The 24,585-nt window shown below is 37.3% G+C and overlaps 1 protein-coding gene across 4 annotated transcripts in view; it reads left to right on the top strand.

The window, feature by feature from the left end:
• Positions 1-24,585, top strand: part of celf5a (cugbp, Elav-like family member 5a) — a 290,692-nt gene that overhangs the window by 42,326 nt on the left and 223,781 nt on the right. The window lies entirely within an intron of this gene.

The following is a 24,585-nucleotide window of genomic DNA, read 5'->3' on the forward strand; positions in this document are numbered from 1 at the left end:
TAATCACTTTCTTGGTATTGAAAACACGTTTTTACCGAAATTTGTCAAAATGGATTTATTGCGTTTTGGAACCAAACTCTTCATATAAATGTGTTTATTTAAGAAACATTTATGTGTGTGTGTGTGTGTGTGTGTATATATTTATATTTATATTTATATTTATATTTATATTTATATTTATATTTATATTTATATTTATATTTATATTTATATTTATATTTATATTTATATTTATATATTTATATTTATATAATATATATATTTATATTTATATATTTATATTTATATAATATTTATATTTATATTTTTATATATATATATATATATATATATATATATATATATATATATATATATATATATATATATATATATATATATATATATATATATATATATATATATATATATATATATATATATATATATATATATATAAAAATTGAAATGTTTATATGTATGTGTGTGTTTTTAAATATACATACTAATTACACACAGCACGCACACATATATTATGCAAAAATCACTTTTGTTTTGTATGAGATTAATCTAGATTAATCTTTGCCCAGCTTGCCCAGCTCTTTTCAAAACTTTGGTTACCATTCACTTTCATTACACGAAAATGTCCTTTTATGGGCTACGGAATGAAGTTCTATTGGTTTGGAGACCAAAAAAATGATGACACTGGCTGTTTTTCAATTCGAAGAACGCAAAGAACTGACTTGCGTTATCGTGGAGATCAGTTTGCCAGGCAACCTTGGAAGAACGAACTCAGAAGGTCACAAGAACACAGAACGCACTTGTGAGAATTGAGATGTGTGCGACCATTGTTATGCCGCAATGACTTCTGGGGCGTAAAGTGATTTCAGCGCGCAAGTCTGCACTCGATACATCCTCGATATCAAGAACACATCCGAGTATTTTCATGCGTCCTCTATACTTGCGTTCTTGAAAATTGGAATTGAACTTCGACGGTTAATGATGTCAGAGCGAAAACACAAGGACGCAAGATCGCTGAAGAATCCATATTGAGAAACAGCCTAAATGTTCCTATTGGTGCGATCTGTCCCATTTAAACTTTCAACGTACAAGTGAATTCATTACTGGCTTTTGTTTAACTCTTTCACCGCCATTGACGAGTTAATTCGTCAATTAAGAGAAAACGCTTCCCTGCAACTGACAAGTTTTTCCGGCAGTCCATATTTCCGCTATTATCCACCAAGTTGCATTCTTACCCAACTTATAAAACTTATAAGTATTTCCTTACGGCAAACAGTTCAATTGTTGTGTATGTGTTGAGGATCGCTCTGAATTTGATCTCTACTAAAAGTCCTTCACAAAAATGAAATTATCTCAGCTTTTTGCTCAAAACTTATATTTGACCACATTTGAGAGGTGATAAGGGAACAAATGAAGGTAGGATGAAATGTTTATTTTTTGTTTGAAAGCCGAGGGTCTGTTCTTTCTTTTGATATACACTGTAAAAAAATCTGTAGAAATTACAGTATTACTCGGTATTAATGGCAACTAGCTGCCAGTAACTTACTGTAGATTTTACATTTATGTTATTTACTGGCAACAGTTTGTTCAAAGACTCTATCTTCTACAGTAAGTTACTGGCAACCAGCTGCATAATTACAACAATTTTTTTAAATATTTAAAGAAGAACATTTTCTGGAACGCATTAAACGTTTGTGAAAATAATAAAAATCTTGGCGCTGGTAACTTTTTAAAAAATGCTGGCAGGGAAAGAGTTAAAGGCATCACACTGCTACTCAACAGTTTGAATGTCATGCAGTAGTCATATATTAGGAGATTACATCATTAAAAACAAACAAAAACCCTTAAAAATCTGCGAGAACGCACGTAAAAACCGACTATAAATTATTCATTACGGGAAGTTACAGAAGAATAAATGAAGCAGTCTGCCGTCATTTGCACTATGAGACTAATTGGCTACATTCAAGCCCCTTTGGTCCTGGGGATGAGTTTAATTAAGTTCAGGTATCGAATTAAGATCATGGCACAGATTTAAATGGCTTAGCTTGGGCTAAAAATAGCCAAGTGCTCCATGACTCTCTCCATGCGGTACTTTAAGTAAGGGCGGAGTTGGAAAGACATTTTCTAGTGAAAGAGCTGCAAGTGTTGTGCTGTGACGACCAAAAACCATACTATTGATTATGATGATATTTAATATGACACTTTTTATTATAAAAAAATCCATTGTTTGCATTTTTTCCACTTTGGGCTAAATTTACCATTGCATGAAAGATAATTTTTTGGGCTTTTTAACCATTAATGATAGTTTTTTTCTTCCCGGCATACATCAAGTAATAAAAAACAACCATATTTTAATTTAGCAGAGTATTAAATTAAATAAATGACATGGATGGCAGACATAAGACCTAATAAAAATGCTTGCATCAGTTCCCAATGCGTCTCTGTCGATATGGATCTTGTATATTTAGTTATAGCCAGCAAAAAATATTCACAGACTACCAAAGCAAACAGAAAAACTTCTCATATGCCGGTTTTCGATAATAGCATTCAATAAAATTAAGTTGATATAATGTTCAAGAATTTGCATTAGCAGATTTTAATTAACTCGAGTGCCAAAAATCCATTTTTAAGGAAAGTTCATGCCCAGTTTCCTTCCATATTTGATTTACAGGAGTAAGCCTGACCCGGCTCAATCAATAAGCAAGAGTGTGATAAGTCTGAGAAATATCCTTACTGAAATAAAAGCAATGCGTTATAGAGTTTTATGAAGGCCACCACCCACAGGATTGGCACGTCAGTAGTGAGTAGTCAGCAGTCAATACTGCTGGGAGGGAGCGGCTGCATCAAGACCACAAATCCTGCGATGCTTTTAGCCACTTGCACCCACGCATTCCCATACGTCCAGGCTGTATATTTAGCTGGTGTAGCTTGCCTGTGTTTTATCTCACCGTGAAAAAAGTGCAGGAGGGCTTAGAGAGGTTTGCCTTTGTTTTCCTTCTGGACTTTTTTTGGATGCGTGCGTAGGCGTTTTTGTTTTTCGAGCAGCACCTTAAGGCAGAGAGGATTACGGGAGCCGATAATAAGGTCTTAACAAGTTGTTGTTTGTGATGGACCAATTTAGTACACTTTTTTACATGGCTTGTTGAAATGCTTGATTCTGATTGGCCAGTTGCGGTAGGCTTGTAATTCCCAAATAACAACCGCTCAAAACTAATAACACACTGTAACCTGGATGCCGGATGAAATCATTTTGACAGGTACGGTTTAATATTACACAAAATTAAATAGAAATATGTCTTTTTAATAACATCTACCTGTATGACATTATATTTACAAATGATTAAACCAAATACTGTGTCTTATTTCGAAAGGTTTTCCTTGCTAAGGGTCTGCATTCTTTAAAGGTGAGAAAATAAAATATTTAAAATCAAAATTTAATGTTTACTACTTATGTAGCAGTGTAATAAGCAAGATAATGTATAGGCAACCTGTTGTTATCGCTAAATAAGCCCCTTCAATGCGATACCAGACCTGATCACACTGTCTTGGCTTATTTCTGCAATAACAATCGGCTGCCTGTACATTATTTCTTACATAAAAAAGTTTGCCATTTTTACAATCTATTTCCATTAAAATCACAAATTAGAACCCCGTAAATTAAAGTTAACTGTGGTGGACGATGTATAGACATTTTACATAGGATTTATGCTTTTGGCATCCAAAGTGACTTTTACAGTACACTACAAATCTTATTTTTAGTTTGTGTGGTCCCAATCCTCAACCCTTGGGACCATGACTTTTTGCGCTGGTTGAGCCAATAGACAATAGTGTCGTGTGTCGACGATCGTCAGACATATCGTCAATAGCAGGCTTTCATGACGATAGTTACTGATGGTTATTGTTATTATCATCATAGTTTCACATTAATATGCGCATTGCGTGCTTTTCCTCACATGAGGGGGTTTGTGGGCTTCACTTTTCCCGAGAGAGCTTATTGTGATACTATTGTGTAACATCGATCTCACAAGCTGACGATAGGACGATCTCAAAATGGGGCATATCGCCCAACACTAGTGAACTCATGTATGTAGTTGTTAATGCTAATCATTTGTATATTTACATTTCAATTTATTTATTAAAGGGCACCTATTTCCTTGCTAAAAACAATGTTGTTTTGTGTATTTGGTATAATACAATGTGTTCGCGTGGTTTATGGTTTAATAAACACATTTTCTACATACCGTACATTTTTGTAGCTCCAGATTTCCCTCTCTTCCTGAAACTTGATTGGCCAGCTGATCTGTACATTGTGATTGGCTTGAAATGTGATGCTCCTTACCATCTTTGAAAGATTTGGTTGCTAACATGAGTCAACTTACAGGCAAGAGGAATTATGATAATGTCGGTCTAGTCTATATCACCAATCCCAGGAAGTAAACTGTTGCCTACAATCCGTGTTTGTTAAAGTCGACTATTACTATTGGAGACGATAACTCGCGTCATAGTTTACTTTGGGGTTTGTACAGATAATTTACTCACCACCATGTCATCCAAAATGTTGATGTCTTTTTTCAGTCGAGAAGAAATTATGTTTTTTGAGGAAAACATTCCAGGATTTTTCCTCATTTTAATGGACTTTAATGGACCCCAACACTTAACAGTTTTAATGCAGTTTAAAATTGCAGTTTCAACGATTGTAATTTTTGACAAGAAAAATAAAAATATGCACTTTTAAACCACAACTTCTCATCTATCTCCAGTCCTGTGACTCCCCAGTGCGACCTCACGCAATACGTCATCACGTCAAGAGGTCACGGATGCATGTGTGAAAATACGCCCCAGTGTTTACAAGTGTGGAGAAAGAGGACCATTCTGACGTTGTTGTATGTGGAATGATACTAATTAATGTCCTTGTGTCAGTTTATTGCTTAAAATGGTCCGCAAATGTGCATTTCATATATGTAACATGTGACCTTTCCACGGCATTACGCATTTGCGTGGGGTCGCGCTGGCGCGTCACGGGACCGGGGATAGACGGGAAGTTGTGGTTTAAAAGTGCATATTTTTTGTTTTTCTTTTCAAAAATGACTAACGTTTCGCTAGATAAGACCCTTATGCCTCGTTTGGGATTGTTTAGAGTTCTTTAAAACTGCAATTTTAAACTGCATTAAAACTGTTAAGTGTTGGGGTCCATTAAAGTCCATTAAAATGAGAAAAATTCTGGAATGTTTTCCTCAAAAAACACAATTTCTTCTCGGCTGAACAAAGAAAGACATCAACATTTTGGATGACATGGTGCTGAGTGGATATCTGTTTTTTTTTTAGAAAATGGACTAATCCTTTAAGGTATACGTTGGAATATTATTAATGGGTTTATATAGCTCAATTGGTTAGCAGCGGAAAGGTCACAGGTTCAAACCCAGATACTGATTTTAAAATGTATAGACTGAATGCACTGCAAGTCTCTTTGGATAAAAGCGTCTGCCAAATGCATGATTGTAAATGTAAAGACTATCAGTATACAGGCACTAAAATGCCATCTTGTGATGCCATAAACGTGCTTTCTGTGGTCTCAAAGCTGCCTTTGAAAACCAAATAAACCCAAAAATGTGAGTATGATTTTGTTAGATTTCAAATCAGATGTTAGTATGGAAGATTAGAGCTTGCACATATTGTCTAATTGTCACATTGTTAATTTCCACGTCTCCCGGCTGCCATTGCCGCTCTTCAAGGTGCTGAAACTGGCTCAGTCATTTGGACCTTGCCTTTTACACTTGCATAATTGCGCTCGCCAAAGAGACTGTCAAGAGCAGAGAATTGTTCTCGTGTTAAATCGTGTCGTTTTGAATTGGCCTTGCTCCGTGCGTGTTGGATTGAATTCGTTTCGCTCGAAAAATCTGTCCGTGGGCTACCGACAGTCATCCTACCTGCCATTATGGCGCCTAGTCAACCGCTTTGGCAGTTTAGACGTGTAAATGCATTTCTCTTTAACAAATTTGAGTTTCAGAAGAAATACAAATAATTGCTTTCCTATTCTGTTGCTTTTCAGTCGGCTGAATGGAAACCAAGGTTCACCCCTGCGTGTTATATCAACGCCAAAAACATTCTCCTTCCCTGATTGTTCCCCACCTCAGTGCATCACAATGCAATTAACAACCGATGCAAACGCAAGCAAATCATTCTGTCTGCTTACCTGAACACACATCCTCAAGGCTATTTAATGACTGCTATGCTAATCTGTTCATCCATATGACAAAAATACTTTCAAGATTTACTCGCTCGACTGCCCACACTTTCTTTAATGCTGTGGCTCTTTTGAACCTTTCCTCGCCCCCCTTAATCTAAATATTTTCTCAGCCCCATCAAAAGCCTTTTTGCTTTATCTCTTCAGTGGCGATGCTTTTTTTCTCAAGGGATTTGAAGCGTTGGGGTGCCTAAAGCAACCTTACAGCCAATTTACTACCCATACACAGCCTTTATGACCCAACTAGTCTAGTCTGTATTGATGTATTTTAAATATGTGACCCTGGACCAATAAGTGGCACGGGTATTTTGGTAGCAATAGCTAACAATACATTGTATGGGTCAAAATTATAACATTTTTATGACAAAAATCATTAGGATATTAAGTAAAGATCATGTTCTATAAAGAAATTGTGTAAATTTCCTACCGTAAATAAATAAAAAACGTATTTATCGCTAGTACTATGTGTTGCTAAGGACTTCATTTGGGCAACTTTAAAGGTGATTTTCTAAAAATTTGTTTTTTTTGCACCCTCAGATTCCAGATTTTTAAATAGTTGTAACTTTTATTTACTCAGCTTTTTTGTTATGTAAATCTGAAATAAAAAAAATTACCCTTAAGCTGCCTTTCCACTGCACACGACAAACGACGGCCGATAAGCCGGAAGTCATTAATTTCCTCTCGGAAAGAGGTTGCGTGAGGTGCCGACCATCTGCGGATGCGTAAATATCGGATCCGTTTTGAGCATTGGATCCGTTAAAAAATTTGAACTTGTGCGACTTCACCGCATGCGATATGCCGACCGGAAGTGATGTATTTCATTATATTGCAATCACAAACTGTGTGTGAGGTGAAAATGATTCATCCTTTTGGTTTAACTTAATTAGTAACATTTGAATCCTTAAAAACACTTTTGATTACTGATAATAAATACATTATTAATTTAATTTGTGTACGACGTTATTATTTTAATCTTGTCTTTATATGTTCTCTCAAAAAAATATTTGCAGTCTTTGTCATATATGCATAGCTGTTTATTGTTTCATTCGTTTGCGTTCATTTATTTATTCCATCTTGGTAAACATATTAGAATGAAGCCTCTTGTGCTGGAATGAGCTTCTTTCCCATATACGATTAAACTGGAACTTCATTACGACTGCCACTAGGGGGAGAACTCCGACTGTCGTTTCCGTATGTCGTGTCCATGGAAAGGCGGCTTTATTACTGTTTATGTGGTTCAGGGTCACATATAGAACATTCACATTGTAGTTTTTCCTGGTGAGCCACTGTTTTCTGTATTTGGGAATGTGCGTAACATAACAGTGAAGATTTGTTGCTTATTGGCTGTTCTTTCATAGCTTAGGCGATTCAAGTTGAGTAATCTTATTTGAGTTTCATTTAAGGATCAACTTTGTATCAAATCTTAATCCAAAAAATGAGTGTAGATACAGACGCGAGTCACCCATACAGTAAAAGTAAATAATTTATTGTAAAAAAATATTTTTGCCAAATGAACATATTTTTAAGGCTGTCACAATGATTAAATAATCGTCTCATCGCGATTGTTTGATATCATCGCATTGATTTCAGATCACCGCAATGATTGGATATCTCTCTATAAAACACAAGGGGGAGCTGCAGTGCCTGTATAAACAAGACCATATCAGATTACTTTTAAATATGTTATATGTGTTTTAATATTTACTTCCAGGTAGACCTTGCAAAAGGTTTAATTTATATAATTATTTCATGAACAAACAAAAAAATGTATGCGAATTTAATGTCAAAGAAACAAAACAGACAATTAATCGTCATAACCGTCAAAGCCCTTAAAACAGGCAATTAATCGTAATAATCACCATAAGTTTTCTTATCACAATGTGCGACATGGATTGTTTAAACTCTGGTACAATAGGCACGTATACTGTACGATGATGACACGGAAGCTTCGGCGGTTGTGTCATATGTTAGCGCAACGTCAACAGCATGCGCTCATGGTAAACAAATACCAGAATGCAGATCATAGCAGCAAACACACTGTGCGGTGATCATGCTGAATTTCTGACACTGTCAGAAAACTATCGTAAGCCATCTTTGGACGCAAGACCGGGAAAACGGCCGTCTTTGAACCTCTCTCACTGTACGAAATAGGACCACCGATGAAGAGCCACGATCACAAAAAATCGCGACGATTGTTTCACGATGGCAATCTTTCATCCGGACAGCCAATAATCGTGCAGTGTATCCCGGGCTTAATGTGTTAAAAACTTTAAAAAAATTAACACATCTTTTCTAAGAGTGTAGACACAAGTCACCCATACATATTTTAAGGGCTGTCACAATGATTAAATAATCGTCTCATCGCGATTGTTTGACCTCATCGCGATGATTTTAGATCACAGCAATGATTGCACATCTCTCTAAAAAACACAAGGGGGAGCTGCAGCGCCTGTATAAACGAGACCGTATCAGATTACTTTTAAATATGTGTTATGTGTGTATTAATATTTACTGCCAGGTAAACCTTGCAAAAGATTTAATTTATATAATCACAACAATGTGTGAAAATTATTTCATGAACAAACAAAAAAAAGGATAAGAATTAAATGTCAAAGAAACAAAACAAAACAAAAATCGTCATAACCGTCAAAGCCCTAAAACAGGCAATTATTCGTAATAATCATCATAAGTCAGTAGTGCTGGGTTTCGATTCAAATTTCAAGAATTGGTTCGATTCTTAAGATCTTGAATCGATTATCATTATTCGATTCGATCCGATCTGATCCGATCTTCGAGATTTATATAAGTGTTTTTGAAAAAAGCATGAATTACAGTTTTTTTTTAAAACAACCGCTTGCTTGCTTAACGTTACTGACCGCCATGTTCGTTGTTTTCACACATGCGTGAATTCAATGACGCGGCAAGTTTAAGTTATTAATTATTAAATCGATCCTCTGAGTTACGGATCGATCTTTAGATATTAATATGAAAATCGATTCAGAATTGGTGAATCGATTTTTTTCAACACAGCCCTATAAGTCACTAAGCAGTTAACCGTCAGCAAAATTTCATAATCGTGACAGCCCTACATATTTTTATGCTACTTTAACTTAAAAAATTAAATGAAATAAGTTGAATTGACATGCAAAACCAAATTGTTTTAACTTCATGCTGCATGTTTTTTTTTTACAGTGTGGAGAAACATGGATAGCGTAGCTTAGATAATGTGGCATTGGTGGAGATATTTGCTTTTGCATTTAGCTTCAATTTTCATTAAAAAAGTTGTCTCGCATTCCAGCAGATTCATGCGTCAAACCAGCTCAGCGATCTCAATCTAGGATGCATTGCAAGATCATGTACCCCAAACCTAAACAAGATATTTTAATTTAAAAGTCCTGTTCACTTTAGCCTTTGTTCTCAGTTTGTGCGTCATTTTAATGGGGCCTCATTATAAACTATCTGCGTAAATGGAGCAGATGAAAAAGATATGATGCGTTCTCGGGCTTAAGATAGGAAATAACTGCTTTAGTTTCCAATTAAGCGCTTGCTTCGTAATTAGCCGAAAGGCTCCTTCGACCCCTTTTGCTTCAACCTCTGCTTTACATTCACTCCCCCCATGCACACACGCTCATGTCCACCCCAGATTTCCCAACGTGCCGCACAGCAAGAGAAATTAGATCACTAGCCCATGCATTCATGCAGAAAGCTCTCGATTTCTGGTTTAATGCAGGCAGCCAGTGAAGCTCATGCCATGGCATTGTCTTTAAATGCAGTGGATGTTCTCTAGGATCAATCATACATGCCATCTCTGATAGCTAGGGTCTTCTGAGAATCCACTATCGTTAGACATTCGTATCTTGAAACCTGAAATAAGTTACAGCTGCAATCCGTAACTTTTGGTTATAAAGAAAAATGAGTTATTGAGCAAATATATAAACTCAAATTGTCATATTACAATACAGAGTTTCTTAATAGGAAGCTTATAATAATGTATATAAGTATAGCATTTTAGCTGTATTTGAATTTAACCCACATAAAGAAAATTACTCATACTATTTTGTGCTTCAAGCATAGTTGCCACTAGAGAGACAAAAGTTACAGATTGCAGCTTTAGGTTTTTCTTTCTTCCTTCAGCGTTTTTTTCCCCATAATTACCCAGGACTTTACTAACCAGGGGCCCACAACAATATGTCAAAGCATCTACTCAGGCAAGAGAGTGGTCATTTTGAATCTCCTTTCATCTGCGGCACCATCATCAGCCTTGATATTGAAGCCAAGAGTGGTTTCTGTTTCCAAGAGTCTTCTTTCATTTTGTGGAGAAGAAAGACCATTAATATTGTCTTGCCTTGCCATACATCTAATAGACCGATAATACAGGCATGGCCCCCAGATGAAAAGAGAGCACATTACTTTCTGTCAGAGAGATGAGACATGAGGGTAAGCACAGAGTCTTGATGCATTTCGTGTTTGGCTGCAAGATACACCATCTCACAGGCCGATACGTCTGCGATAGCTTGACTTTGCATATGTTCGTAAATACGATCGTCACAATACACGGTTATTCTTTGAAAAAGGATGACTTTGCCAGTGGTGATCAATTGCTTTGTGCTGTTTAGTAGCTATAGAATAGATAACAGGGTTGACGTTAACAGGGTTGACATGTTTAAAGCTTAATTTGATGTTGCAAACCTTGCACTCTTGCAAAGAAAATTAAGTTGAACCAACAAATCTTTTTTACAGTGCCGGGTTGACATTTTCAGGTCATTCACTATTGACAAACTTTCAATTCAGATTTATTACAAATGTATTATTATACTTCTCACAACTGGGTGATTCTCGCAAAATTAGACTTATGAGGTGTCATGAAACATTTTTATAATAAAAGTAAATGCTATCAAAATAAGAAGCATACAGTTACAAACATCTCCATGTACTATTTTGGACATGATTTTAAATGACATCATACAAACCAATTTTGTTGTTTTTTCCACTTTTAAAGGGAAAATTGTCATTACTGCAACGTGTCCATGACCGGATTTGGGTTCTTTGACGTGGAAATATTTATAATTAAAAAATCTAAAAAATAAAAGCTTCAGTGCATGTTATACTATAAACATTTACAGTAAAGAAACATGTGGTGTTTGGTATTTATTGGTAAATTTAGAGACAATAGTAAGGAATATAAATGTGTCCAAGACCAATTTTCTCATCCTCCACAACAATTTTCAATCATTGTTTAAGCCCTCAAGAAACTAACATTTTCAAAAAAATAAAAATAAATTGTTGGAAGGGACATAATTGACTGTAACACTCAAGATGGCTACCAGGTAAGCAGCTCTTATTTTTTCTCTCCGGATAAAAGTTGAAATTTTGTTTGTCATAGTACCTACTGTAGACAACTTTTTAGTTCTCATTACCGAAACATGAGTTTGTAAATGCATATATTTAATGTAATTTCATGTTGCGGTAAGGATAATTTTTTAAAATGATAATCAGATAAAAGTTAAAATTTGGTTTGTCATTTGTCATAGTACCTACTGTAGACAACTTTTTAGCTCTCATTACCGAAACATGAGTTTGTAAATGCATATGTTTAATGTCATTTCATGTTGCGGTAAGGATAATTTTTTGTAATGATAATCAGATAAAAGTTAAAATTTTGTTTGTCATAGTACTTAGACAACATTTTAGTTCTCATTACCGAAACATGAGTTTGTAAATGCATATGTTTAATGTAATTTCATGTTGCGGTAAGGATCATTTTTTATAATGATAATCAGATAAAAGTTAAAATTTGGTTTGTCATTTGTCATAGTACCTACTGTAGACAACTTTTTAGCTCTCATTACCGAAACATGAGTTTGTAAATGCATATGTTTAATGTCATTTCATGTTGCGGTAAGGATCATTTTTTGTAATGATAATCAGATAAAAGTTAAAATTTTGTTTGTCATAGTACTTGGACAACATTTTAGTTCTCATTACCGAAACATGAGTTTGTAAATGCATATGTTTAATGTAATTTCATGTTGCGGTAAGGATCATTTTTTATAATGATAATCAGATAAAAGTTAAAATTTGGTTTGTCATTTGTCATAGTACCTACTGTAGACAACTTTTTAGCTCTCATTACCGAAACATGAGTTTGTAAATGCATATGTTTAATGTCATTTCATGTTGCGGTAAGGATAATTTTTTATAATGATAATCAGATAAAAGTTGAAATTTTGTTTGTCATAGTACCTAGACAACTTTTTAGTTCTCATTACCGAAACATGAGTTTCTGAATGCATATATTTAATGCAATGGTAAATAGGATACAAAATACACAAAACATAAGATAAAGGGTTTAAAATACATAAAATGTGCAAAACATTTGTTTTAAAAATACGTGTAGTATATCATTAGTAAAAATTGGCATTGTTTAATTGATTTTTTACATGCATGTATATAAGGGACAGAAATGGAAGCGGTTTTGTAGAATGACTGTACAAATAAAACCGAGCTTTCCTCTGCCCGTGTCTTATAATGAAAGATGACAGCGACAGAGTTCATTGTCCTCAGAAGTCTCATGAGGAATTTCAATGGAAAAGGGAATGAGATTGAACATTATAGGCCTCAATAAAAATCCACTTTTTGCTCTTTCTTTTTCATTTCTGTCTGTTTTAGTAAGTCTTCAAGTATTAATGACAAAGGATCCCTCTGATCGCAGCGCTCAGCCTGGCCAGAATGACTGACAGCTTCGGCAGAATTAAAGAGACGGCTGCACTGTTCAGTCTGTTACTTCTCACCCCTGCTCATGGTTTATTCATTTGTGATGTCATAATGCAAAATTCATGTCGTGTAATAATGGACTGGCAGCTTGTAGGTTGGATGAGTTCAGGATTAATTGGTAGGGGGTTAGAGTGTAATTTATAGGTCAGGGTGGGGTTATTGTGTAATTTGGGAAAAAAGTTGCGGTAGGTAGGTGCGAAAGAAATTATATCTTACTCATGGCTTTAATGGAGAGGAAGGACTTTTGACAGTGTTAAACTTAATCACACAATCAGGTTGTACAGTAGTGGTCAAAAGTGATTGTCCAATTCATTTTTTCTTAAAGGTGCAGTGTGTAATTTTTAGAAGGATCTCTTGACATAAATGCAAAATATTATACAAAACTATATGATCAGGGGTGTATAAAGATCTTTCATAATGGCCAGTTATGTTTTTATTACCTTAGAATGAGATGTTTTTATATACATACACCAAGGGTCCCCTTACATGGAAGTTGCCATTTTGTGCCGGCATGTTTCTGCAGGAGCCCTTAACGGACAAACTTTTTTTACTAAGTTGTCTCCGATGATGACATGTTTGTCTGTTGGTGGCTAACGTAGCTCCTCTATGCATTTCAAAAGCGAGGGGTGACAGTGGACTTAGCCATTGGTTGCAATGCGCAACCTCACCACTAGATGCTGCAAAAATGTACATACGCATATAAAGACATAGCACAGGTAAACTAAAATTATTTGTCCATTTTAAATATCTTTAGTGTTTTGTCCATTTTGTACCATACACTACATATTTTGATGGTTTAATATGACCAGAGGGGGCATTAAGAGCAAATATTGTACAGATTGTATCCCCACAAACATTACTTTTGGCCACTACTGTATAACAGAATAACAGATACTGTATTTTGATCAATAATCTGATATTAGGTGTGAGCAATCGGACCAGTTTATATAACACAGTATAAGGGAAGCATAACGATTAATCGCGATTAATCTATAGCAGAATTAAAGTTTTTGTTTACATCATATATGTGTGTGATTACTGTGTATAATCACTTAGTGATAGATAAATGCACACACATGCATGTATATATTTAAGAAATATTTACATGTGTATATACATTTGTATATTTATGTATAATTTATATTATATATAAATACTTAAAGGCGGAGTCCATGATGTTTGAAAGCCAATGTTGATATTTGAAATCACCTAAACAAACACGCCCCTACCCCAACAGAATCTGGACCTTCTGTTGATAGACCCGCCCCACACATACGCAACCCGGCATTTGATTTGATTTGATTGGTTATAAGTGTGTTTTGGTAGTCGGCCCGTCTCCTTTTCCAACTCGTTTTTCAAACATCGTGGACTCCGCCTTTAATTTATAAATATATATATATTTTCTTAAAATGAATCATGCATGTGTGTAGATTTTTATATATATATATATATATATATATATATATATATATATATATATATATATATATATATAAACATATATATATATAAACATATATATATATATATATATATATATATATATATATATATATATATATATATATATATATATATATACATAATTATTATACACCGTTCACACACATATATGATGTAAACAAAAACTTTTATTCTGCTATAGATTAATCGCGATTAATCGTTATGCATCCCTACACAGTATGAGTATTTGTATTTTATTTTTATGGTATTTATGGCAGTATAGTTATTTTTGGCTGGAAAGCTATGGAACCTGAAAATGCATGCTGGATTCAAACCTAAACCTAAATCACCCCGATGAGCGCCATGTCTCATTGAGCATGTGTACATATATCATTAGGCCATGACATATATAACATGAATATAGATTAGTCTTTTTATAGCAATGTTTTTGCTTTAAGTAAAGTGCTGCATATATTTGACCTGTAACTTTCGTGTGGCCATCGCATGACCTTTTTTTATACAACAGCTTTTTAAACTCTGTGTGCTCTTTGACCATACGGATAAGGAGGTAGATTCTTACCCTCTTTAGTGGCTTAACATTGATAGGCTTTAAGTTGCAGACTTATCCGCTGCTTAGCTTGATGGAAAACCAGAAAGGAGACAAAAGATTCGGAAAGAGTTCGACGTGCAGAAAAAAATCTAATTTATTTGTTGAATTGACACAAAATTACTTTTACTCTTAAACAGCGACGGCACTCTCAAACGTTGAACAAAAGACCCAGTTCAGCTCGCGAGAAATAAAAACACGGCTTCAATCAGCAAGGTTAAGCCGCGATTCCATTCCGGTTCTGTGTCGGGCACAAAGGGCTTGGGCTTATTGTCGGAGACCTGCCTATCAGAACATGGTTGCGATAAAGAGTGACGGCACCGCACCACGCAATAAACAAAACAGCGGACGAAAGTGTACAAAAATGCAGAGAAGTCTCTGCACGCACATTTTTTTGCCATCTCCCCCTGCATTCGATGCGACTCAAGGTTTTATTTCCCCGGTGGAAATATTGGACTGTCAGAAGCAGATCAATTGCCAGTGTCCTGGGCACTTCATAGTTCCTCTAATTATAATCTTCTGCAGCTGGTGCAGGGCCTGTTGTAGCTGTGGGGCAGCCATTGTAATAGAGGCATCATTTGGCGATAGATTGTCCGGGAAGCTTCTTGGCACCCCCTGCATGGAGATTCATTGAAGCAGCAGACGTAGGGAGCAGGCAGGCCTTATCTACCCACTGCATGTGTCTGCGTACTCTCCAGGGAAGTCTGTTAGCGATCAAGCCCAGCATTGGCTGCCCACATTCAGACCCTTGGTAAGCTTCCACGACACTAGAGAACCAAAAGTCCACATTCATTTAAGTAGAGCTCTCGCTACATGCTTAAACATTGCTGGGTTGTTTCACACGGTTGGGTAAAATATGGACAAATTCAGCCGTTGGGTTTCAATTAATCTATGCTGGGTTGCTTCTACACAAGAGTTTGGGTTGTTTCAATGCATGGTTGGGTCAAATATGGACATTTTCTAGGTTGATTCAAACCAATAGTTTGTATTTTTTGTATTAATCGGACTATAAGTCAAAAAGACTTTTGTAGAGGAAAAACATGGTCGCACTGGACTATACGTCGCGCTTATTTAGAAAATTATTTCACAAAATCTGAAGGAAAGACATTTAATCTGAAAAGGCAAGTTATTCAACTAAACAATAGCACAGAACAGCATGCTGAATAGGTGTCCGTACATGTTAAAGTAACATATACACAATAGCATACAGAAGATACCTTGGAGGCGGAATAGGCATAAATTAACACGACAACCCAAATCAAGTTCAAAATGGTCCCGAAGTCATTACACATCACTGAATTCACTGAAATACATGAATACAGGAGCAGCATAAAGTGGACTCTCGCAGCTGTAGATGGTAATGGTTTCCTTGGTTCATATGAAATAATTTTGACGTATAAGTCGCACCTGACTAGAAGTACCAGGACCCGCCAAACTATGAAAAAAGTGTGACTTAGTCTGGAAAATACGGTAACCTAACCATGGGTTGAAACAACCCAGCGTTTTATTCTTTGAGTGCAAGCATAACGTTTTTGTCATCTTTTGGGGCTGGTTAATAAAACCATGTGGATTCAGATCGGCTTGCTTTTGTTCACCGAGTATTAAAGACCCACACTCTGATTCCCAACAAACACACAACACAGATATTCTGGTAATGCTATATGTTGTTACGTCATGGTTAAACTTTGTAATTAGGTTATCCATGAACATGATTCCCATTTGATTGATTTCCATTAGGTCCCTTAATATGACACCTCTTTCACAGCATCATCAAGCTATACTTTTGTTGAGCAGGGGTGCGCTCCGTCCCTGGGATCCTGCAGGGATCCTGGCCAAACTTGCCCATTGGCCTACTGTACTAATCATCCCCATATATAATTGGCTATATCACTCAGCTAGTGTGTGGTGGGCGTTCTGGCACAATATGGCTGCCGTCGCATCATCCAGGTGGATGCATTGGTGGTGGTTGAGGAGATTCCCCCATTCATATGTAAAGCGCTTTGAGGTCTGCAGAAAAGCGCTATATACATGTAACGAATTATAATTATTGTTATTTGCTTTGCCATTTCTAAAAAGAGAAATGACTGCAGTGACGCGTCTGACATGTTATCCTCAGACATGTCTGTGAAGTTTTTTTACACTTACAGCATGCATCTCCATCAGACTGTAAACGAAGCTCGGGTGCACAAAAAAAAAATGGGGCGCACCAGATAACACGTCAGTCGTGTCACTCCAGTCACGTGACTTTAGGCTTGTGCATGCGTTTCATAACAGAACCGGAAAAGAAGACAATTCTGAAAGTCATATTTTTTGTTATTTTTGAACCAAAATGTATTTTCGGTGCTTCAACACATTCTATCTGACCCACTGATGTCACATGGACTACTTTGATGATGTTTTTATTACCTTTCTTGACATGGACACTATACCATATGTAGGTTTTCAATGAAGGGTCAACAAGCTCTCGGACTAAATATAAAACATCTTAAACTGAGTTTCGAAGATGAACAGAGGTCTTACGAGTTTGGAATGACATGAGGGTGAGTCATTAATGACATTATTTCCATTATTGGGTGAACTATCCATTTAATACCTCAAATGTTTATGTACTGCCCCAGTAACAGCTTGGGACCATTTTGACAGTTAGGGCGCACCCACACTATCCAAACCAAACCGCGCTCGCGCGTTTGACCCCCAAAGCCTGGTTTGTTTGACTAGTGTGATCGCTCTGTTCCACGCCCGGGCACGGATTGGTTAATCGCGCCGCAGCCGGGTTGCAGAGGTGGGCCGGAGCGCGGTTCACTTGGGCTCAGGCGCGGAAGGCTGTGGTGTGAGCGCAATCGCGCCTGAGCGCGATTCAAAAGGTGAAGAGGTTAGTTGCGCGACCACTCACCTTCATCTGCCTTCGTACAAACCTTTTGATGCGCGCAGCGGGGTTATGTGAACGTATGAGCTGCGCACGTGACAGATCAACTAAACAATATGATGACATGTGAGAGGGCTGTCTGTAATCACGCACCAAACGACGAATAAAAAACACAGACTTATCATTACGGTGGGTTCCAGTGTTAAGAGAAAGCTTTACTTCCTGCTTTTTTCAAAACAATCGCAACTTAATGACGAAAGCGCGCCCGGACTCGGATCGATAAAAAGTACAGTGTGAGTGCGTGCACCTGGGGGAGTAGGGAGGGGTGACAATCGCGCTGAGGCATGGTTTGGTTTGGATAATGTGAGTGCGCCCTTACAGTACATATTGTGCCTTTACAGAAATAAAACGGCAAAAAAGAAAATGCTGTTATTAACTTGCCCTGATGTTTTTTTTTTTTAAACTTTTTTGCAGTATATAATGAGTTTATTATAGTAGAACTTCCAGGCTGTACTTTCCATACAAAATGAATGGTGACCATGGCTGTCAAGCAGTACATTGAATGTTGATGAATAGATATATTTTACACACAAGCTATCATCTGACTATCATCTAGTGGACTCTGAATATAGTGCATGCATAAAAAGGACTGCTTTTATATGCATTTTTTCCCCTTGGTATCTTGACAGCCCCAGTCCCCATCCACTTTATTCATTATGTTTAACACAACACTCAGACATTCTGCTAAACATCTCATTCATTATATTACACAACAAAAACATCACTGGGGATTGAAACAACATGGGGGAGAGTAAATAATGACCCTTATGTTATATTAGTAGTGCATAAGGTCATGGGCTCAATCCCAGTAAACATACATACTGCTAAAATGTATACCTTGTAAGTTGCTTTTTAGCAAAAGGCTCTGCCGAATGCATAAATGTACAAGTATACGTTTTCGGTCGAAATGTTCTTATGTTTATGTGCTAGCAAAGGGTCTTTCACTGCATTTCCTATGACCTTCCAGGTTAGGTAAAGGTTTTATTAATGGACCCCATCTGAACTAAACAAAAGGATAGCGGAGATGTTGATGGAGGAAGGAGAGTACAGAGAGATGCCTGACAGTTGGAGCATAGATACTTCAAATTAAACCAAGTTATATAAGCAGATGTTGGCGGAGCGCTGTGGGCTATGGCTGGAGATGAGTAAGAATTCCTGTCACTGGATTGAAGGGGGGAGGGAGAGAGAAAGAGAGAGCGCCTAAGGGGTTTGGAGATACACGGAGGGGGTGCGGCTGTCAGGCTGCCAGGGGTGGCTGAGAGAGGAGAAAAAGATGGTGAATGTCAGAAGAGAAAGTGAGTGAATTACTTAAAGAAATTCAGCGAGCAAGAAAGGGAGGATAAGAAAGATAAAGAAAAATAATGATGCTGGAGAGACTCCAGCGGTTGCCTTTCGCACGTGTGCATGTTGCATGTGTGTTGCCGCTGCGCCGCTGGGTGAAGGTGTACTCGCTTTTTCAGTTGGGGTTCTTAATCAGCTTGCGAATGAGTGTACTGGGATCCCAGTCTTGAATTTAAAGATGCTGCCCTCATTACTTATTAAGGCTTTTGTAAGCTTCTTTCTACTTTATAATTGTCGTTTTGGTTTGTTTATGTTTTAGTCTTACTGCTGAGATGTTACCTTCAGCTTGATTCGACTTCAATTAGCGTTAGCCTCATTTGAACCGAGAGCGGCGTTGATTGCTCAGTTTTTCAAGGTTCCAGCGGTATTTTTCCCTTTCATTATCTCTATGGGGATTGCCAAAATTTCTTCAGTAATGATTTGCAAGCCTAATAAACTAGGTCCAAGATGGACCAGAAATGTTTATATATTACAGAATTGTACATCTGTAATGGTATCAAAATTATGTCAGATAATTACTAATAAGCATTTGTTTTTTTGCTGAATATTCAAATTTGTGAGAAATGTAATTATGAGGGTTAGGGTTAGGTAAGGGTTAGGGTTAGGTTTGATTCAGTCATTGACTTTGGAGGAATGGAAACCAAGACAACCAACCGTACCCATGCCCTCTTCTTTACATTCTCCCAGGAAGTTGCCATTGCCCCCGACCCTTTTTCTTGCCACGCACTTCCTCTCTCTCCTGCTCGTTCGCATCCGATTTTCACTCCCCCACCCTCCGCCTCCAGTCGTAGTCTTGGTAACGCATCTTTTCATTCCATTTCCATTTCATTCCACTGAAAGGGTAATGCCTGGATTTCACGGCGGAGCTGCGATGTGACAGGTGTGTCATGCTTCTACACATCACTCTCCAGACTTGTTGACCTCTGTCTCCAAGATTAGTCCGGCTCACGGATTCCGGGTTCCCACCACGGAGCGACAAGATTGCCTGGCTCTGATAGGATATGATTCTCCGGTGTGCCACGCTGGTTCGCTAACACTTGTCTGTTCACACATTTCCCATGTGTATTCCTTATAGAGATGAGTTGTCTTTGGAGTGGGATGGGGCAGATGGTTTCTTATTGGCCCTTACAAAGAAGTACTGTGGTATCAGATGGTGATACATTGATAATGGTAGGTTGATTACCATATTTGGTGTCCATTTAAGGTTCATATTCATATACAGGGGTCAGTTGTGGCCTAATAGTTATAGAGTCGGGCTTGTAACACAAAGGTCACCGGTTCGAATCTCACCGGGTGTGTTCATGACTTGCAGTGCGTGTGTTCACTACTCACTAGAATGTGTTACGTAAGGAATAATTGACGACGGGCCATTGAAATATAAGAAAATAATCTACACCCAAGATGGTAATGCGGCACAACGCAAATAATTCAAAGGACCGGAGTCAATCATTCCGCTTATAAGACAGTTACCAAAAACATTGTTCTGGTGCCTATTTTTAAGACATTTGGCAAGTTAGGTGTGCAGTTTACAGAAAAATAATCAACACCCATTGAACATTTCTCAGCCAATCGGAATAAAGCATTTAACAGCCCCAGGGTATAAGTAAGGGATAATGTATAGGCAACCGGTTGTTATCGCAGAAATAAGCCCAGACAGTGTGATCATCTTGTATCACACTGAAGGGGGTTATTTCCTTCTTATAACACGACTATTTACCTCATAAGTTAGGTTTTTAGATAAGACGTTCAAATGTAACAAACACACTATTTGATTTGATCATTTTTAAATATAATTTCATATATGTTATTAACTCTTTCCCTGCCAGGGTTTTTTTTAAAAAAAAGTTGCCAGCAAGCACCAGCATTTTTTATGATTTTCACAAAAGTTTAATGCCTTCCAGAAAAGTTTATTCTTTAAATATATAAACATACACTATATGAAATGAAATACCTTCTGCTTTAAATAATACAATGTTCATTCTGTCTTCTCAAATATGGGTTGGTTTCTTCAAAAAATTTGAACAAAAAGCTAAGATAATTGGATTTTTAAAAAAGGACTTTTATTATAGATAATATTCAGAACGATGCTCAAAACATACACTGAGGCTGTATCCGAAACGAATGAGATGATACTTACAGTTAAAACAGTAGGTACTGTATAGTATAAATCCTGGTAGTATGAATGAGATTCGGATGTACTACATCCGCCATGTTGCTACATCACATGACGTACGTCGTCATCACGTCATGTCATTCCAGCCCCAATTCAGCTTACGCGTCGTCGTCTTCGTTGGATAACTCCTCTCCCGGGGCATCATGGGATAGTGAAGTGTCCATCGTATGCACGCTACAAAATCTAACCGGAATTCGTAGGTCATCCGGGTACTTTTTGCATACTGTTTTTTGAATACTATGTATTCGGACATACTAATCGCCTCGCCTACTGCTTTTCACGTACTATATAGTATGGAAGTAGGCGGTTTTGGACGCAGCATGAGTTTTTACTGTTTTTGGATCAGAGGTACTTTAGTGTTTCATAAGTTGGGTAAGAGCAACACCTAGTGGCTAATAGCAGAAATATGGATTGCCATAAAAACTCGTCATTGGTAGGGAAGCGTTTTTTCTTGATTGTCAATTGTGCGGAAAGAGTTTCATATAATATTAAAAAAATTATATTGAATTGTTGTGTAATATTAAAATGTGCCTGTCAAAATTATTTGCAGCATCCGGATTACCATGTGTTATTAGTTTTAAGCAGTTGTTATCTGAGTATAACAAACCTTGGAATGTCGCGACTGACCAATCATATTCAAGCATTCCAACGAGTTGTATAACAAATGCAGAGGTCAGATTTACAGCAGCTATAACACTCTGTAGCCCCAGACTGGTTGCCCACTGATGTTAAGTAGGGCTGAGTCTGGTTAGTACTTGAATGGGAGACCTCCTGATAAAAAATAGATTACTGCTAGTAAAGGTGTTTTCACCCTGTGTTCTGTGTAGGTCCTAACACCCCAGTATATTGATGGGGATGCTATATATATCTATATATCTATGAGACGTTAAACCGATGTCCTGACCCTCTGTGGTCATTAAAAAGAGAAGGGGTGTGCCCCGGCATCCTGGCCAAACTTGCCCATTGGCCTACTAATCATCCTCTCATATACAATTTGGCTATATCACTTTGTCTCCTCTCGACTAATAAGCTGGTGTGTGGTGGGTGTTCTGGCCCAATATGGCTGCCGATGCTTTCACATCCGCTTTAATTGCCACAGAAAAGCGCTATATAAAAATTTAACAAATTTAGCGTATGGGCTACCATACTTGACTTCAAAGGTTGCATTGAAAATCTTGGTAGAAAATCAAATTTAAATGAGTAAATAGAAAGAATTTTAAAAATGTACATTTAAAATGGAGAAACTATATTTCTTGATCAAAAATCAAATAAGCACATTGATGATACAGAAGGTCAGATTTCTTTGCCTCCATACAGATGACTTTATGTCTGTGTTTGTCTATGCCATCGGAATTGATGTCAATGAAGTACAAGACATACATACCAGATATTAAATTCAAGTTTTTTTATATAACTTTTTACTTTTTTTACTAAAGACCTCTTTTCATCACGCCACTGTTGAATTTCTGCATTGTACTCCTATGTATTTCAAAGCCTACCATATTACCAAGACTATAAGAACATAACCTTGCGCAGTTCATGTTTTTCAAATCAAAGTACAAATAGTACACGACATGAAACCCAATGGGAAAATTGATTTCAGGTGTCAGGATGTGTCATCTCACATTCACCACAACGCCCCCCAGCCCTTCCCCGAACCTCGAACCTTTTGCTCTGGAAGGTGTAATCGCTCAACCTTAGTGTTTGTAATGTCGCCATCTGGTCTCTAGGAAGACGGCAGCTCCAACAGAAAAATGTATTGCATATATCCGGTCTGATTACTGAATCAGCCGTATCTCCCGCTTTTCCTCCCCACCTCTCTCGCTCATCCTTTATGTCCGATTCAAGCGTAGAGAACATTGGCGGTTGATGAAAGGCATAGGAAAAGAGCCTCGGCAGAAGAAATCTTGCATGCTTCCGTTAAGCTGGAAGGATGTGATGGAAGGTTCTTGCCAGAGTCAAGCCGACAGGATTGCGTGTGTGTGCAGCTATATGACTTGAATACTGTAGATATTTTATTGAAATCGATTTTTACCTGTTTATGTAGCTCGATCGGTAGAGCATTTACTTAGGTTCGATTCCCAGAGAGCACACATACAGTACTGATAAAATGTATAGATTGAATGCATCTGGCAAATGCATAAACACTAATTTCATTTACGCCAAACAGGACAGTAGTGGAAAATTTAGGATTTTTAGGTAATTTATGGGCAAGTTTTTTAAAAGTAGGGTGGCACCAGATGTTCACACTAGGGGCTTAGTAACTACTAGTTAGTTTGTAACTTAACCCCGTGCTTAATAAGATTGAATGCTTTTCTCAAGGCAAGATGCAGAAAGTAGGTCATGGGGTTTCTGTAATGTCGCATAATTGCAACATTTATCTTCACAGATCAAATAAGCAGCCGTCGAATTTGTAAACAAATGTAGCGCCTATTCAATTCGTTACGGTTGATGTTTCAAACTTATTTTTGCCTTACGATAACATCTCAAATATTATCATAAATATTTAATAATGCGCAAGTTGTAATTTAATGCCTGTTTATGCCACGACTTCTCGCGCACAGCTGATGCAACCTGCCCTGGGTGTTTCCTTTTTTTGCATGTAAAGTGAGAGACAGTTTTCACAAACACACACACACCGCAAGAACCTCGACAAAATGCCAATCGCATCTAAATTTAACCGCATCGCACTTACGTCAGCCTGTACGCATATACTGTTTTAACAGGCGACGCCTTGAGGAGTTATAACCTCCGAACTGAAATAACAATTTCCTTTTATATCTGCCAGGCTTGATGTTCCATGTCCTCCTTTCCTTCTCATTTACTGTAACCCATCTTGTCATTTATTTTCCTAACAAATTGCCGCATGTCCCCCAGAGGCACTTTCGGTAAACACTTCGAGGCGTAGTCGGATCGGCCGCCACAGTGATGCCACTTCATATGTTGCCATGTGTGAAGGTATTCGCTTTCAAAGCCCCACTTCAACCCTACACCTATCCAGAAGTCTCTCTGTTGCCCGAGAGGTAGGAAATACTATGCGCTTCAGAAACACCTTTATATTCAAATCCAGCACATCA

Source organism: Misgurnus anguillicaudatus, chromosome 23 (genome assembly GCF_027580225.2).
Source record: "Misgurnus anguillicaudatus chromosome 23, ASM2758022v2, whole genome shotgun sequence".
NCBI lineage: Eukaryota > Metazoa > Chordata > Actinopteri > Cypriniformes > Cobitidae > Misgurnus > Misgurnus anguillicaudatus.